The sequence below is a fragment of the Neophocaena asiaeorientalis genome, unplaced genomic scaffold, assembly GCF_003031525.2.
Source record: "Neophocaena asiaeorientalis asiaeorientalis breed wild unplaced genomic scaffold, Neophocaena_asiaeorientalis_V1.1 scaffold125, whole genome shotgun sequence".
Classification (NCBI taxonomy): domain Eukaryota; kingdom Metazoa; phylum Chordata; class Mammalia; order Artiodactyla; family Phocoenidae; genus Neophocaena; species Neophocaena asiaeorientalis.
In genome coordinates this window covers 1,283,981-1,298,718 of record NW_020174425.1, presented here as the reverse complement: position 1 = coordinate 1,298,718, position 14,738 = coordinate 1,283,981, and positions in this window count along the sequence as shown.

The following is a 14,738-nucleotide window of genomic DNA, read 5'->3' as shown; positions in this document are numbered from 1 at the left end:
CAACGAAGACCCAACGAGCCAAAAAATAAAAATAAATTTTAAAAGTTATAAATAAAAGAAAATTCTGAAAAATTAAAAAAAAAAAGAAATGGACAGTTTTGCATTTTCCAAGGTATCACATTCAAGGCACAAAAGCTGAAAAGTAGTTTATAAACTGTTTAGAAAAATAGCATCCCATATTTATTTCCCCAGAAAAGCTCTATGTAAAAAATGAATTTCAGTTATATTTAGGTATTTATCACTGTGAGTTCACATGTGTTAGAAATAAGTAGTTTCTGTGGTGATGGGCAAAACTAAACATGAGATGAAACTTGTCTGATGTAGTAGTATTTTGCTTTGAACAAGAAAGTTCTGTCATAGATCATTGATATTTCCACCGCTATTTGTGGATTCTATTTTTATACATTTGGAGCTCTTCAGGCTACATGTTCTCAGTGCTTCAGAATCTGAACTAACATGACTTTGTGGGTATCTCATAGAATTTAACAGAAGATAGATAAACCTCAGTAACTGGCACTATCAAGAGGTTAAAAAATTTTTAATTTATGTTTTAAAATCAGTCTTTTTCAAACATTGGTTTAAGGAGGAATATATCATGGGCAAGCAATTCCAAATCTAATATATCCAGTTTATTTGATGGGTAGCAGATACATTTAAAAGAATTTCAGAAAATAAAAGAGTCCAGTGGCAATTATGATATTTTTCATCATTGAAATTATCCTGAGGTTCAATTGACATGTGGAGCTGTGAAGGGTGGAGAAGTCACAGCCCTTCACACGGTGTCACATGTTTCCTTAAGTCTTACCATTTTTACTAGTGGCGGGATTCCCTCTTAGGATCCAATCCAGTGAACTTCAGTTGTCTAGAAAGTTTAATATACAGGAGTCTGAAGACTCTTCAGATGTCTAGCAATTGCATTTTACCTACTTAATCTTTATTATTCATTTGTGTTTGTGTATGTATGCAATTGGATAAATTTATGTTTTCATGAATTTAGTTATTTTGCTCAGGTATCTCCAAGATCTGCCATGATTATAAGTTCAAAAATGATTTTGGTAAAGATATACTAAAAAATAAGAAATTCAGATAATTATCTGTCAAAAGTATATAATAAGTATTAAGCAACTCAGAATGATTCAGAAGATATGACCCTCATGTGACCATATTGCTCAGACCTGACATTTATTTGAAAAATCAGTGACAAAAGTTATGCCCATGATCTCTTAGGATGTAATTTTAACAATATTTAAGGTCTTTGTAATCTGACTTTCTTATTTTTTTTATTTTTATTTTTTTTAGAAGATGTTGGGGGTAGGAGTTTATTAATTAATTAATTTATTTTTGCTGTGTTGGGTCTTCGTTTCTGTGCGAGGGCTTTCTCTAGTTGTGGCAGGCAGGGGCCACTCTTCATCGTGGTGCGCGGGCCTCTCACTATCGCAGCCTCTCTTGTTGCGGAGCATAGGCTCCAGACGCGCAGGCTCAGTAGTTGTGGCTCACGGGCCTAGTTGCTCCACGGCATGTGGGATCCTCCCAGACCAGGGCTTGAACCCGTGTCCCCTGCATTAGCAGGCAGATTCTCGACCACTGCGCCACCAGGGAAGCCCCTGACTTTCTTATTTTAATAAATATAATCTAAGTTGGAAAATCTATTTCTATAAAGGAGCCTTCTGAAAGTAGGAAAACAAAAGTTTTCAAAAGCCTTTGTCCTGTAAAATTCAGTGTCATGTGGCAGAAAGTGCTCAAGCTTCAGAAGCTGACAGACTGGGTGACCATGAATGTGACCATGAATGAGTTACAGAACTTTTCTGAGCAATAATTTTCTCATATATAAAATCGGTAAGATACTCTATCTCATGGATATGTTTTGAAACTTGAGCTGACTTGATTTGTAAAGCTCCTATATTCTAGTTGGCACTCAATAATTAGCTCCTGTCTTAATCCATCAGGGCTACTATCACAAAAATACCATATACTTGGTGGCCTGTAATCAACAAACATTTATTTCTCACAGTAGTGGAGGCTGGGAAGTCCAAGATCATGGCGCTGGCAGATTCAGTGTCTGCCGAGAGCCTGCTATAAACCTCACATGGTGGAAACGACAAAGGAGCTTTTTCAGGGTTGCTTTTATAAAGGCACAAATCCATTTGGGAGGGCTCTGCCCTCCTGACCTAATCACTTCCCAAAGGCCCCACCTCCTAATACAATCAGCTTTGGGCTTAGGTTTCAACATCTGAATTTTGGGAGGGCATAAACATTCAGAACATAGCAGTTCCCTCCTTCCCCTTCCCAAAATCAAACTGAAAGTTATTAATTCGTAAATTTGGAATGCTTTCCACAATTGGTTAAATCATTGTTCAGAGCTCTTTCTCAAATATCTTAAATGCATGCCTGGTAGAAATGATGATGTTTATAATTGAACCATTAGCTGGTTATTGTCTCCCTAAAATATAAATCCATTACTGAGTTCAGGGTGAAGGAAGATACAGAGTATACTAATTACTTCAGAATTTCACTGGACACGTTATCCTCATTGTTGTAGTTTCTATTATTATCAAGATTTGATTTTGGACCAGGGACAAAACTTTTAGCCATCATTTTTAATCTACAGTTACTGTACATTTTCTGCAATTTACAAAGACTTAAAAATGACAACAATAAGTCTTACTATTTCAAAAGATTTTATTTTTAGCCTTAACTGTTTCTGAAAGACAAAAACTTAATCTTTAAGTTTTGAGAGATGAATTACTGATGGCAGTAGCTTACTCCTCCTTTTGATCTCAAGGTTCTATATTTCTTTGTAACTATCTTTATATGAAGAGATATCTGCCTAATATTATTTAAAGGGAATAGTACAGAAGTGATAGCACCACCCAAGTAATTCTTATAAAGACACCATTGTCCTGTTGGGACAAGTATAGTAAGGAAAATCAATGAGTAAGGGTGCTTTGCTCTATCATTAGTTTGTAGCACTTCGATGGGATGACTTACTGCAGCCCCAGTAAGCTAATCTGAGCTACAGTAGTCACTAGATATGATCAGCATCTTAGATGGCCTATTACTATTATCATTCACTTGCAAAAATCGAATTATCAATTAATATGATGCTTAAGCAGCATTGAATGCTAGAGGGATACCATTGTACTGTAAGTCACAAAGTTCAGCAAACTTCAGCTAGAGGTAAAATGAGATGGCAGAGGCCTAAATCCCCAGTGGACCCAGTTGGCTGCATAGCTAAGTAATTGATTTTGTTTAGTTGGATTTCAAATATATCAATAATTTTAGAGTTGGTTCTTAAGAAGTTTATAAAACAATTGAGTCAAATTGTGGTCGTCTTGCAATCTTTCCTCTGTTGGGTCCCCTGTTCCCCTGTACTTACTCAGCTTGTCTCAGTATTCCATCACTGTGTACTCCACATTGAATTGTCAGTTATCACTGCAACACTTCTGCTCCATCATACCCTGTCTGCTGTACTCCTGTCTGTAACTGAAATTTCTCTCCTAGCACTTTTTTATGTAATATATAGTTTTAGCATTAGGAAATTAATTTTCTTTAATGTTCAACATAGAGGATATTATCCTACTCAGGTCATCCTAGGATGTCTGTGGATGGACTTCATAAAAGTCTGTGAATCCCTTAAAATTGCATAAAAAGTTTGAGTGAACATGCATATATGGGTTTTTCTGGGGAGAGCATTCAGTGCTTTTATCAGATTATCAGTCTGTTTCCCCCAGAGAAGTTAAGCACTACTGTCTATTATGACTAACTTGAGCCTTGCTTCCCAGGAAACACAGGAATGTTTCCTGAGATAATGATCCTGCCTTTATTGTTACCTATTTGTAACTCAAATCATCCCCACTAATCTTCCACCAACAACTTCATCATTTGTTTGATACCCATTCATCATTTAACACCACCAGTCAAAAGACCCACAAAGTACTTCTCATCTATCGCAAAGCAGAACACAACTAGCTCACCACCCTAAGAAGACCAGGCCTACTTACCTTACTTGCCACAAAATGAAGGGAAGGATTGTTGTTTTCCAGTGAAGTTAAGCAGCAGAAACAGTCTATACTGTTTCATTAGTTCAGAACAGAACAGGCCAAATGTTCATTTTTCAAAGCTATTTTCATTTTACTTTTTTCTACCAATCATGCAAAAAATGCTATTATTAAAATAATCATTTTGTTGTAATTTGAGGGTGTTTCCCTCTTAAAAGGAGAACTTTAATAATTTAGGTTACCATTTAGATCTACCTTTCATAATCTCACATGGAATGGTAAGGTAGCGTTCCATCATCTTCTCTTTTAGCTCTGATATTACTGTTCCAGTTATAAAAGTACTTCTTTCACCCAGCTCATCCCTAATTGTAAAATGGGCAAGGAAATCAAAATCCTAAAGGATTTGCCTCAGTATCCAATCATTGCCTCAACTTCTTTTTATGTATTAATTGAATCTCTCAAATTTCAAATTATATTTTATCTTCAGTGGAGTTATAAAAAAGTTAAAAGGCTTTCATCTTTTGTATAAGTTACACATGCTTTAAAGCCATTTTCAAAATCAAGCTAAATTGGAAAAACAAATCTGCTGAATCACTACTTTCATGCTGTTGATACAATTAGTTGATTGAGTGAACATCTCACTTTTCAGTTTTTTTGGGTTTTTTTTTTTTTTTTTTTTTGCGGTACACGGGTCTCTCACTGTTGTGGCCTCTCCCATTGTGGAGCACAGGCTCCGGACGCGCAGGCTCAGTGGCCATGGTTCACAGGCCCAGCCGCTCCGCGGCATGTGGGATCTTCCCGGACCAGGGCACGAACCCGTGTCCCCTGCATCGGCAGGCGGACTCTCAACCGCTGCGCCACCAGGGAAGCCCTACTTTTCAGTTTTTTGATGTGTACGTACGTAGTCCAAGACAAGTGCTTAGCTCTCTTTTCTCTATGGTAAATAAATAATGCATAGTTTATAAACTAAATTTTCTTCAGGAATTTGCAAACTGTGCTCCTGTATCCCCACATTCCTTAATAAGTATTCTGCATACAACAGATGCTTATGTTGGTGAGAAACCTACTCCTTCTTACTCAGGTTACTGTGTTGGGCTCAAAGTTGAAAAAGTCTAAAGATAATCTTTTTTTTACCCTACAGATGTTGATACTAGAGTATTTTCAACCTGTTTGTATTTGGGTTTTGGCTTTAACTGTCACTTCCTTAGAGAACTTATTCATTTTCTTCACAGCATTTATTAATATCTCTCACAGTTAGTTATGTGTTTACTGTCCATCTGCTCCATTATATTTTAAAACTCTATAAAGATAGAGATTATGTCCATAGGGTTTCTTGGCTATATCCAGTATCTTTTACAGGGCCTAGCACATGGTAGACACTCAATAACAAGCTTTTGGACAAATGAATGAGCACATTGGAACAGCACAAAAATGGGTGGCTACAGTTTAGACTGCCCTTCTTGGCTGGGTGTGTGTAACTTTAGGAACCTGCAGCACCCAGAGGAACTCTGAAACCTGAATATTGGTAAATCCCACTCACAAGCTAAAAGCAGAAACTCCAAGTTCACGTTGGTTTTCTCTGGTTTGTGATCTCAGAACGAAGATTTGTTTGGGGAATCAGTGATACGTGCTCCCCTATTTATTCATTCACCCTCCACTCCTAATGAGGTGGAATAGTAAGCACCTGGCTGATTACAGATCCAACAGACTGTTCATGACCTGTTATTTGTTTTCAACATACTCCATCAGGTTCACAGTTCACGTTGTGAATGTCACGTGTCTGTGTTTTAAGGATAAATAACTTTTTATATGTGCTTCACATGCAGTGGTTTGTTTCAGTTCAGTAGCAGGAACAGGCCAAAGTAAATGATAAGTAATTAGACAACAAACTCAGTAACTCTGTCATATGAACAGGTTATTAGTGGAAAAACTGGAAGATTGCTCAGGAATGGGAGTATTTCCCTTTATAGGTTTCACATCAATATAGGCAGAAATAAAGAGGTTGGTGAGTTTGAGTGGGAAATAAGACATTATATAAGAGACAAGCTCAGCTCTTCTCTCTTGAGAGTCCGGATAATCAACAGATTTAATCCCTCAAACAAAGGCAGACAAATTTGCTTAAACCAGGTTGGTGAATTATTGCAGATCTAGCTGCTTCAGCTGGCAAGCAATCACTGAAGGGTTTTTTTCAAAGTTTACTTATAGAAGGAGATAACAGAGCTATTGAAAACAAACAGGTAAAATCTCCTCTGTTATGATTACAAAAGACAATGTAACAGATAACTTATTTAGAAAGATAACAATATACTTATGATTGCTGTATAGAATCCTAGTTGGTTAGACTCAATTGACCAGCATCATTTAGCTCTTTGAATCCATCAATTTGTCCTCAAATACTGTAGAAATAAATGTATATAATTCTTTAAATCTGTAAAGTAGAGAATGAGAGTTGGAAGCAAGAAATAAAGTTGAATCATAAACATATGTGTGCTGATAGACTATTATCCATTTCCTGAGGTACTATCAAAGGTAAACCGATTATGTATCAGTTCAGTGCTTTTGAGGAAATGTAGAGAGAACTTGGATCATTTATACCTGCAGTTCTGTTCTAAGGCATGCTTTATCTAAATTAGTCTCAGTGCCTGGCAACTGATCAAAGTTACTTCTTATTTGTCTGTAGATTCTTTCCTTTCTTGGTAAAGAGGCATATTAAACTGTGCCTACAGTGTATTCATATTCAGTAAATACTTACTGAGTGTCTGCTATGTCTCTGGCATAGGTGCTGGAAAAACAGAAGTGAACAAAACAGAAAAAAATCCATCCCTCATGAGGCTTACATTCTAATAAAGGAGGCAAATAATTATACAAAATGTATGTTTTATAATATATTGGAAGGTATTAAGAAGGTTATAAAGAATAATGAAGCAGTGAAGGGACATAGGTAGTTCCAGAGTCAGTCTGGAATTTTGGTCAGGCAAGTTGGTTATTTAAGGGCTTGCTGAGAAGATAACATTTGAGCGAAGATTTAAAGAAGGTGAGGGAGAGAAGCCTATGGATATGGAAGGGAAGAGTGATCCAGGTAGAGGAGTACAAAGGCCTGAATAGGGAGCACCCAGAATAGCAAGGGGGCCAGTGCATTTGGAGTAAAGGGAGCAAGGAGGAGGGTAGTAAAAGATAAATCAGAGAAATGACAGGGACCATATATGAGGGCCTTGCAAATCATTGCAAGGACTTTGGTTTTAAATGAGAAGTTATTGGAAGGTTTTGAGTAGTAGAGTAATATATCTTGATTTACATTTTTGGTAGATCACTTCATTGCTTTTTCATTTTCTTTTTTTTAAAAAAATTTTTTTGGAGTATAGTTGATTGACAATGTTGTGTTACCTGGTTTACATTTTTAAAGGGTCAGTTTGTCTCTGTGTTGAGAGTAGATTGGAAGCAAGTTGGTACCCGTTACAATAATTTAGGCAAGATGAGGCTGGCTCTGATGAGTCTGGTAGCAGCAGAGAAAGTGAAAAGTAGTCAAATTCTGGACGTATTTAAAAAGTAGAGCCAGCAGAATTTGCTGACATCATTACTTAGAAAAATGGCCAGCTCTAAAATATTTTTTTCATTTCTCAGTTTCCATTATATAGCTACGCTAAGGATGCTGGTATAGATTCAGGAAGTCAAATTACTTGGCTATAGAGACTATATTTTGAAGTAGATAAATGTTCAAGAAAAACTACATAATATTTCTCAATGTTTTGTACCGTTATTATATTTATCCTAAGATATTCAATAAAATGGTATAAAAGATAAAATGCAAACAGTTTGTCTTTTCTCTTACTAAGTATATAGTAAATATTATTTTTAATGAGGTGTGGCCGAAACATTTATTTTGAACTTCATGGTTCTGTCTTTGTGTTTACCTAACAATAACAGAATATGTCCATCTCGGAAAATGCAAAAGATCAAACATTTGGCTTCAAAGACAGTAAAGGGAAAACAGGAAAAGAATAGTAGTTGAATTTTTCAACTTTTGAACTCTGTCACTATCTCTTACTTAGTGTGTTTTCACACTTTGCTTTCATGCTTAGTTTAAAACCACTATAACTTGCTTTAGTAAACGAGATGATAAAAGCATTTTCTTGTGATTATGAAGTAAACAAAAAATTTAAACTCCACTTAACAAAATATCTTCCAGGAGAGATAAGAAAAACAAAACACTGATGAGTTACAATTTCAGTGAATGATAGAATGCTAGCAAGAGAGGTGTCCTAGTTTGGGTGCTAGGAAAATCTGAGGGAATTTTATGTGAGCTATTAGAGGAAAAGAAAAAATTAAATCTCTAGGTCAAGGTTTCCCAAACCTCCTTAAGATGTTAATAGTTGTCCTTTGATAAAAGGATTATTTATTTAATAAAGTAGGAAACATTGGGTTAAACTAAGTAGTCATATCCCCCCTAGCTCACCACCGTAGCCCAGGTCTCTGATTTCTCAGCCTTTATTTACCTTAGAGAGATACGGCCACATGCAGGTATCTTTTACAAAATGCATGTGCTAAGTGCTTTGTCCATTTGAAAATGGGATTTGTCCCTTTTTCTTACTGATTTGAAGGGGTTCTTTATAAATTCTGCTAGACATATGAATTAAAATTATTTTCTAACACTGTATATATTGTCTTCTCAAACCTGTCTCCATTGTTATTCTCTGAGGTATCAGAGAAAAATAATGTCCCATTTAGGTTAGAATGATAAGTCCAAGGAAAGAACTTCATGGGTAAATCAGGAAGGGATTGTTCTTTTGTTACTAGACTGGAAGTTTCCATAGGTGCCAACAAAACCCCACAATGAAACTGAAGCTGCAGTTTCATTTGAATGCTGTATTTTGGGCCCTGAGGGAAATAATATTTGCTAGTTTCACTTCATCTTTAGGATATTTAGTCAGAATTGACTCCTAGGATAGAACATAGACAGGCCATCAATAAATACCTTAAGCTGAGGTACGACCAACAGTGCACATGTTTAAGTTAGTTTCTCTTTTAATATCTTATTAGGCAGAAAATAAGCAAAACATGAGTCAACTAAGGCAGAGCTGAAATTCTGTCTCCACCATCAAATACTTGAATGAACCTAGCTAAGTAACTTAATTTCTCAGATCCCTTATCTGTAAACAGGGCTAATAATACCAACCTCCCAGGGTTGCTATGAGGATTAAATAATACCAAGTATGAAAAGCACCTAATTTAGCACCTGGCACCAGTAGTTGCTAAATAGGTATTATTAGTGAAAGGAGAAGGAGTCAGACTCTAGTATTTTTGGCATGTGGATTAGATGCAAGTACTAATTCTTCATTTCTATTTTGTAATCCACTCCCAAAGCACTGGGTCCAAAATTGAGGTGAGACATTGATTTAGAGTCACTAAGCAGCCTCGAGGCAAGAGACTGACCCCTGCAGTGAGAGGGCCTTTCTCCAGAAGCTCCAGAGTTCATATTCTAGGCTGAATCCAATCTTTTTTATGGCTATATTGAAAACTTTAAGAAGTTATTTGTAAATTTTGAGAAAAAATTTCCATTTAGAAGAGATTTTGTAATATAATAGGGAAGTTCTTTATTCATAAGCCTTTTTTTTAAGTCAGGCACAAGGCTTGTGACAACCTAGAAAAATATTGTTCAACATCCCCACCTACTGGTAACTCTAAATAATATTATTCAACTGGTGAAAGAACTGAAAATTCCTAGTTTTAAAGATATGAAGTACTACTAATAATGATAATGATTAATGTGTACTGAGCACTTACAAGGTCTTGGAGACTTTCTCAAGAGTTTTATGATATGGTAAATCACAGAATAATAAACTGTTTTGGATTGAGTCAAAATAACCTAAGGAAGCAATAATAATTTTCAGCACTACCACTGGGCAAGAGAACGAATCACTGACTCAATCCAAAGCAGGATCTTGGGTCCATGTCATCTTGGGTGTACAAGATTGCAGCAGCCTTCTAAATGGCCTCTCTGCCTCCAGTTTTTTCCCAAGCCTATCCACTTTGTGCTGTGACATTAATGTTCTCATGATGATTAAAAACAAAGAAAGGAAATAAGTTTCTGAATAGACTTTAAAAAAAGATTTAAAAAATTTTATATCAGAGACAACAGTCTTAAAGCTAAGACTTTCAGTTGATAGGGTTGAACCTGTGGGAGAAGAAAAAATGTAAAGATGAAGGGCAAAAGGCAAGAGAACATGAAGCATTTGCCTTATAAAGTTGATGTGAAAAAGTATATCAAAGCAGATTTCCCCACCCTGATTAGAATAAGATCTCATAGGCCAGGGGAAATGGGAAATTGGGAAAAGATGTTATCTAGATAATGAGCTGGAGCCTGGAGCCGTAAGGTAATGACGCATTTAGGGATCTGGGGAGAGTGGGAGTGTATTTTAGAAGTGGAAGGAATATAATTCATCTGTGGTCACAGATGGACCGGAGAGCTTGCCATATATTCTTTGACACTCCTGTCACTGAGAGAGGAAAGATGAGATCTATGACCCCTCTCCTTGAATTTTGGCTGGTTCTATAATTTCTCTGACCCACACAATATCACAGAAGTGACACTATGCTGGTTTCCAGGCCCAAGTCTTAAGAAATGGGCCGTTTCTACTTACTGATTCTTGGAATAGTCTAGGAGCCCTGAGGCTCCATGTAAAATCCAACTACACTGAGACCTCCATGGTAGACAGGCCACGTGTAGGTACTCCATTGACAATTTCAGCCCAAACTTCCAAAACACTAAAGATGTGAGCGAAGCCCCTTGGACTCACCAGAGCAGCCCTTCCACCAGCAAAATGCCACTAAGTGACCTTAGGTGATGCCACATAGAACAGAAGAATTGCACAGCTGAGCCTTGCCTGCATTTTTTGACTCATGAAATCAAGAGATACAATAAGATAATGGTTGTTTTACAACACTACATTCTGGGGTAAATTGGTAGCCAGCTATAATCAGAACATCCCCATGCAGCCCAGTCTCAACACAGCAGCCAGAGGGAACATTGAAATGTAAGTCAGACCATGTCCCTCCTCTGCTCAAAACTCTGCAAAGTTCTGTCAACTTTTTGTAAACTTTGTTAACACTGTAAACCCCAAAGTTCTTATAGCCACCTTCAAGGCCTTACATGATACAGTCCCTATTACTTCTCTAACTTCATTCCCTGCTACTGTCTCCCTTGCCCACTCACCACCGGCCACTCTGGCCTTCTGCTCTCCAGGAAGAAACTCAGCAGGTTCCTGCTAATGGCTCTAGCAGTTTCTCTGCCTGGAACACTCTTCTTCCAGAGCTACTTTGCTAACTCCCTCACCTGTCTTAAGTATTTTCTCAAATGTCAACTTCTCAATAGGCCTTTCAATGAGACCTATCCTGATGACCTTATTTAACAGTATTAATTGTCCTCACCCCTGGCACTCCCACCCTCCCAGCACTCTTGATCCTTATCCTGTACTATTTTGACTTTTTTCCCATACTTATGCCCTTTTAACCTACGACATAATTTATTTATTCATAATTTTATTAAATTATTTATCTGCTTGGGTAGAATATGAGCTCCCCAAGGGCAAGATCGTTTTCTGTTTTGTCCACAGATGAATCCCAAGTGCCTGGCAATTACGGAAGTACTCAGTAAGTACCGTTGAATATTTGAATGAATGAGTTTACCTCGAATTAATACTGTTACAGTGTCTTCTGCTGAACATACATCGGTCTTCAAAAAGTAAGTTTAATTTAGTTTTAAAGAGAAAAATATGTTAAACTTTAGCTAACTTGAATTCTTTGAATGTCAAGCTATTTTCCCTGCTGTATTCATTTGAGCCAGAAGACCCTAGGCAAGCCTTTTCATCCTTGGAAGAAACAATTTTCCAAATAGAATATAATCATCATTATAGTCATCATCATCATCTTTGTCACTGCTTGAAAACCCAAATTGAAAAACAATTTTACCAGTGCAATTCCTTTTGTGAGACAGGAGTAAAGCATCATCTCAACTATTTTCATTCGTTATTCTCAATAGTTTTCCTTTTTGAGCCCAAATTAAATTTTCATCTTTTCCTAGTTTGCTGAGTGCTTTGGTATGAATGGTTGCTGACTTACGTCAAATGCCTTTTCTATGTCTATTGAGTTTTTTTTTTTAAGAATTCTATTAATGTAGTGAATTATACTGATTGATTTTAGAATGTCAGAGTATTCTTGTATTCCTGGGATGAAACCCCTTTGTCATGATGTGTCATCCTTTTAATATATTGTTAGATTCCATTTTGTTAACAGTTTCTGTGTCTATGCTTATAAGGGATAGTTTGTGATTTCTTTCTTTGTAATGTCTTTGTCAGCTTTTGATAAAAGGGTTATGCTGATCTTGTGAAATGAGTTGGAAAGTATTCCCCCTCTCCTTAATTTTTCTGAAAATTGATAGAAGTCACTAAAGAAACCATTCAGACCTCAAGTTGTCTTTAAGGAAAAGTTTTTGATTGTGATTTCAATTTTTTAAAATAGAAGAGGGCTATTCTGATTTTCTATTTCTTGTATTAGTGTTGATGAGTTGTTTTTTAGAAGAAATTTGTCCATTTCACCTAGATTGTTAAATTTAGTGGCCAAAGGTTGTTCCTAAATACTGCCTTATTATCCTTTTGCTATCTATATCTAAGATCTGTAGTGATATTCCCTGTTTTATACTTGATGTTGGTCATTTGCATTTTATCTCATTCTTTTTATTATTATTCTTGCTAGGGGTTTATAACTTTTATTAATATTTTCAGATAATCAACTTTTTGAATATTCTTTAATGTTTATCTTTTATTAAAATGATTTTTTTCTCACATGTTTATTATGCTTTTCCTTCTACTTACTTGGTTTTAATTTGCTTTTCTTTTGCTAACTTCTTAAGATGGAAACTTACATCACTGATTTTAAACCTATTTTTCTTTACTAGTGTAGTAACTTAAAGCTATATGTTTTCCTTCAAATATTGCATTAGCTGAATCTCATGAATTTTGATCAAAATCAAATTTTGATAGATTATGTTTTTTATTATTATTCAGTTCATTTGTTTTCTCTTATGATTTTTTCCTTTGACCCATATTTACTAAGAAGTGTGCTATTTAATTTCCAAATATATGGGGATTTTCTAGATGTCTTACTGTTGTCAATTCCTAATTTAATTCCATTCACAGAAAATACTCTGTAAGATTTCAAACTTTTGAAATATACTGAAATTTGTTTCTTAATAGCTCAGTATATTTGATAAATGTTCCACATACACTTGAAAAAAGTGTATATATAGCTGTTGGTTATAGTAATTTATAAATATCCATTATATTAAGTTGCCTGATAGTTTTGTTCAGATCTTCTAGGTACTAATTTTTGTCTACTTTTTTGTCTACAATTATTAAGAGATGAACGTCAAAATCTCAACCTATGATTGTGGACTTTCTGTTACTTCTTTTAGTTCTTCCAGTTTTTGCTTTATGAATTTTGAAGCTTTGTTTTTTGGGTTTTTTGTTTGTTTGTTTTATATTAAAGTATAGTTGATCCACAACGCTGTGTTAGTTGCAGGTGTACAGCAAAGTGATTCAGTTATATATATACATATATCTATTCCTTTTCAGATTCTTTCCCCATATAGGTTATTACAGAGTATTAAGTAGAGTTCCCTGTGCTATATAGCAACTCCTTGTTGATTATTTTATATATAGTAGTGTGTATATGTTAATCCCAACCTCTAATTTATCCCTCCTGCCCACATTTCCCCTTTGGTAACCATAAATTTATTTTCAAAGTCTGTGAGTCTGTTTCTGTTTTGTAAATCAGTTCTTTTGTATCATTTTTTTAGATTCCACATATAAGCAGTATCATATGATATTTGTCTTTCTCTGTCTGATTTACATCACTTAGTATGATCATCTCCAGGTCCATCCATGTTGCTGCAAATGGCATTATTTCATTCTTTTTTATGGCTGAGTAGTAATATTCCATTGTATATATGTACCACATCTTACTTATCCATCCATCTCTTGATGGACACTTAGGTTGCTTCTATGTCTTGGCTGTTGCAAATAGGGCTGCAATGAACTTTGTCTTTGAAGCATACATATTAAGGTCATAAAGAATTGACTCTTTTATCCATATGAAATGCCTTTCTTTATCTCTGATAATATTCTTTCTTCTGAATTCTACTTTGTCTTATGCTAATATAACCGCAATATTTTGTATAGAACTTCAACAAGTGTTGCCTACCATTCAGAAAATCACATCATCAACAGCAATATCTCTCATGTATTTTAGTTACAAAAAAATCCCACACCAATATTATGCTACATGTATAACTGTTCTGTTCACCATGATTCTATGTTTAGATACAGGCGCCAGATTTCTTAATAAAGTGTTTTGGTGTATCTATTGAATATCTATTTTGATATGCATGCTCCTTATTATTTTCTTTCTTTAGCTTACTCTTCATATTAGAGCCAGTGCATTATATTGATTAAATATATTTGTGTAGTTATCTATGAATTTCTCTGGCATAGTAAAGAAAATTTTACAGAATACTTCTTATGAAAACAGGATGTGGGGATGTGAGTTCATAGGGCTGAGAACCACTGGTCTAAGTATGTATGATACAGACCCTTTGCTGGTAGGAGGTCTAACAAGCTTGGTATTATACTGGTAAGACTATGAACCTTTAAATCAATCAGGGCTGGATTCAGTCCTCGTTCCTCTGTT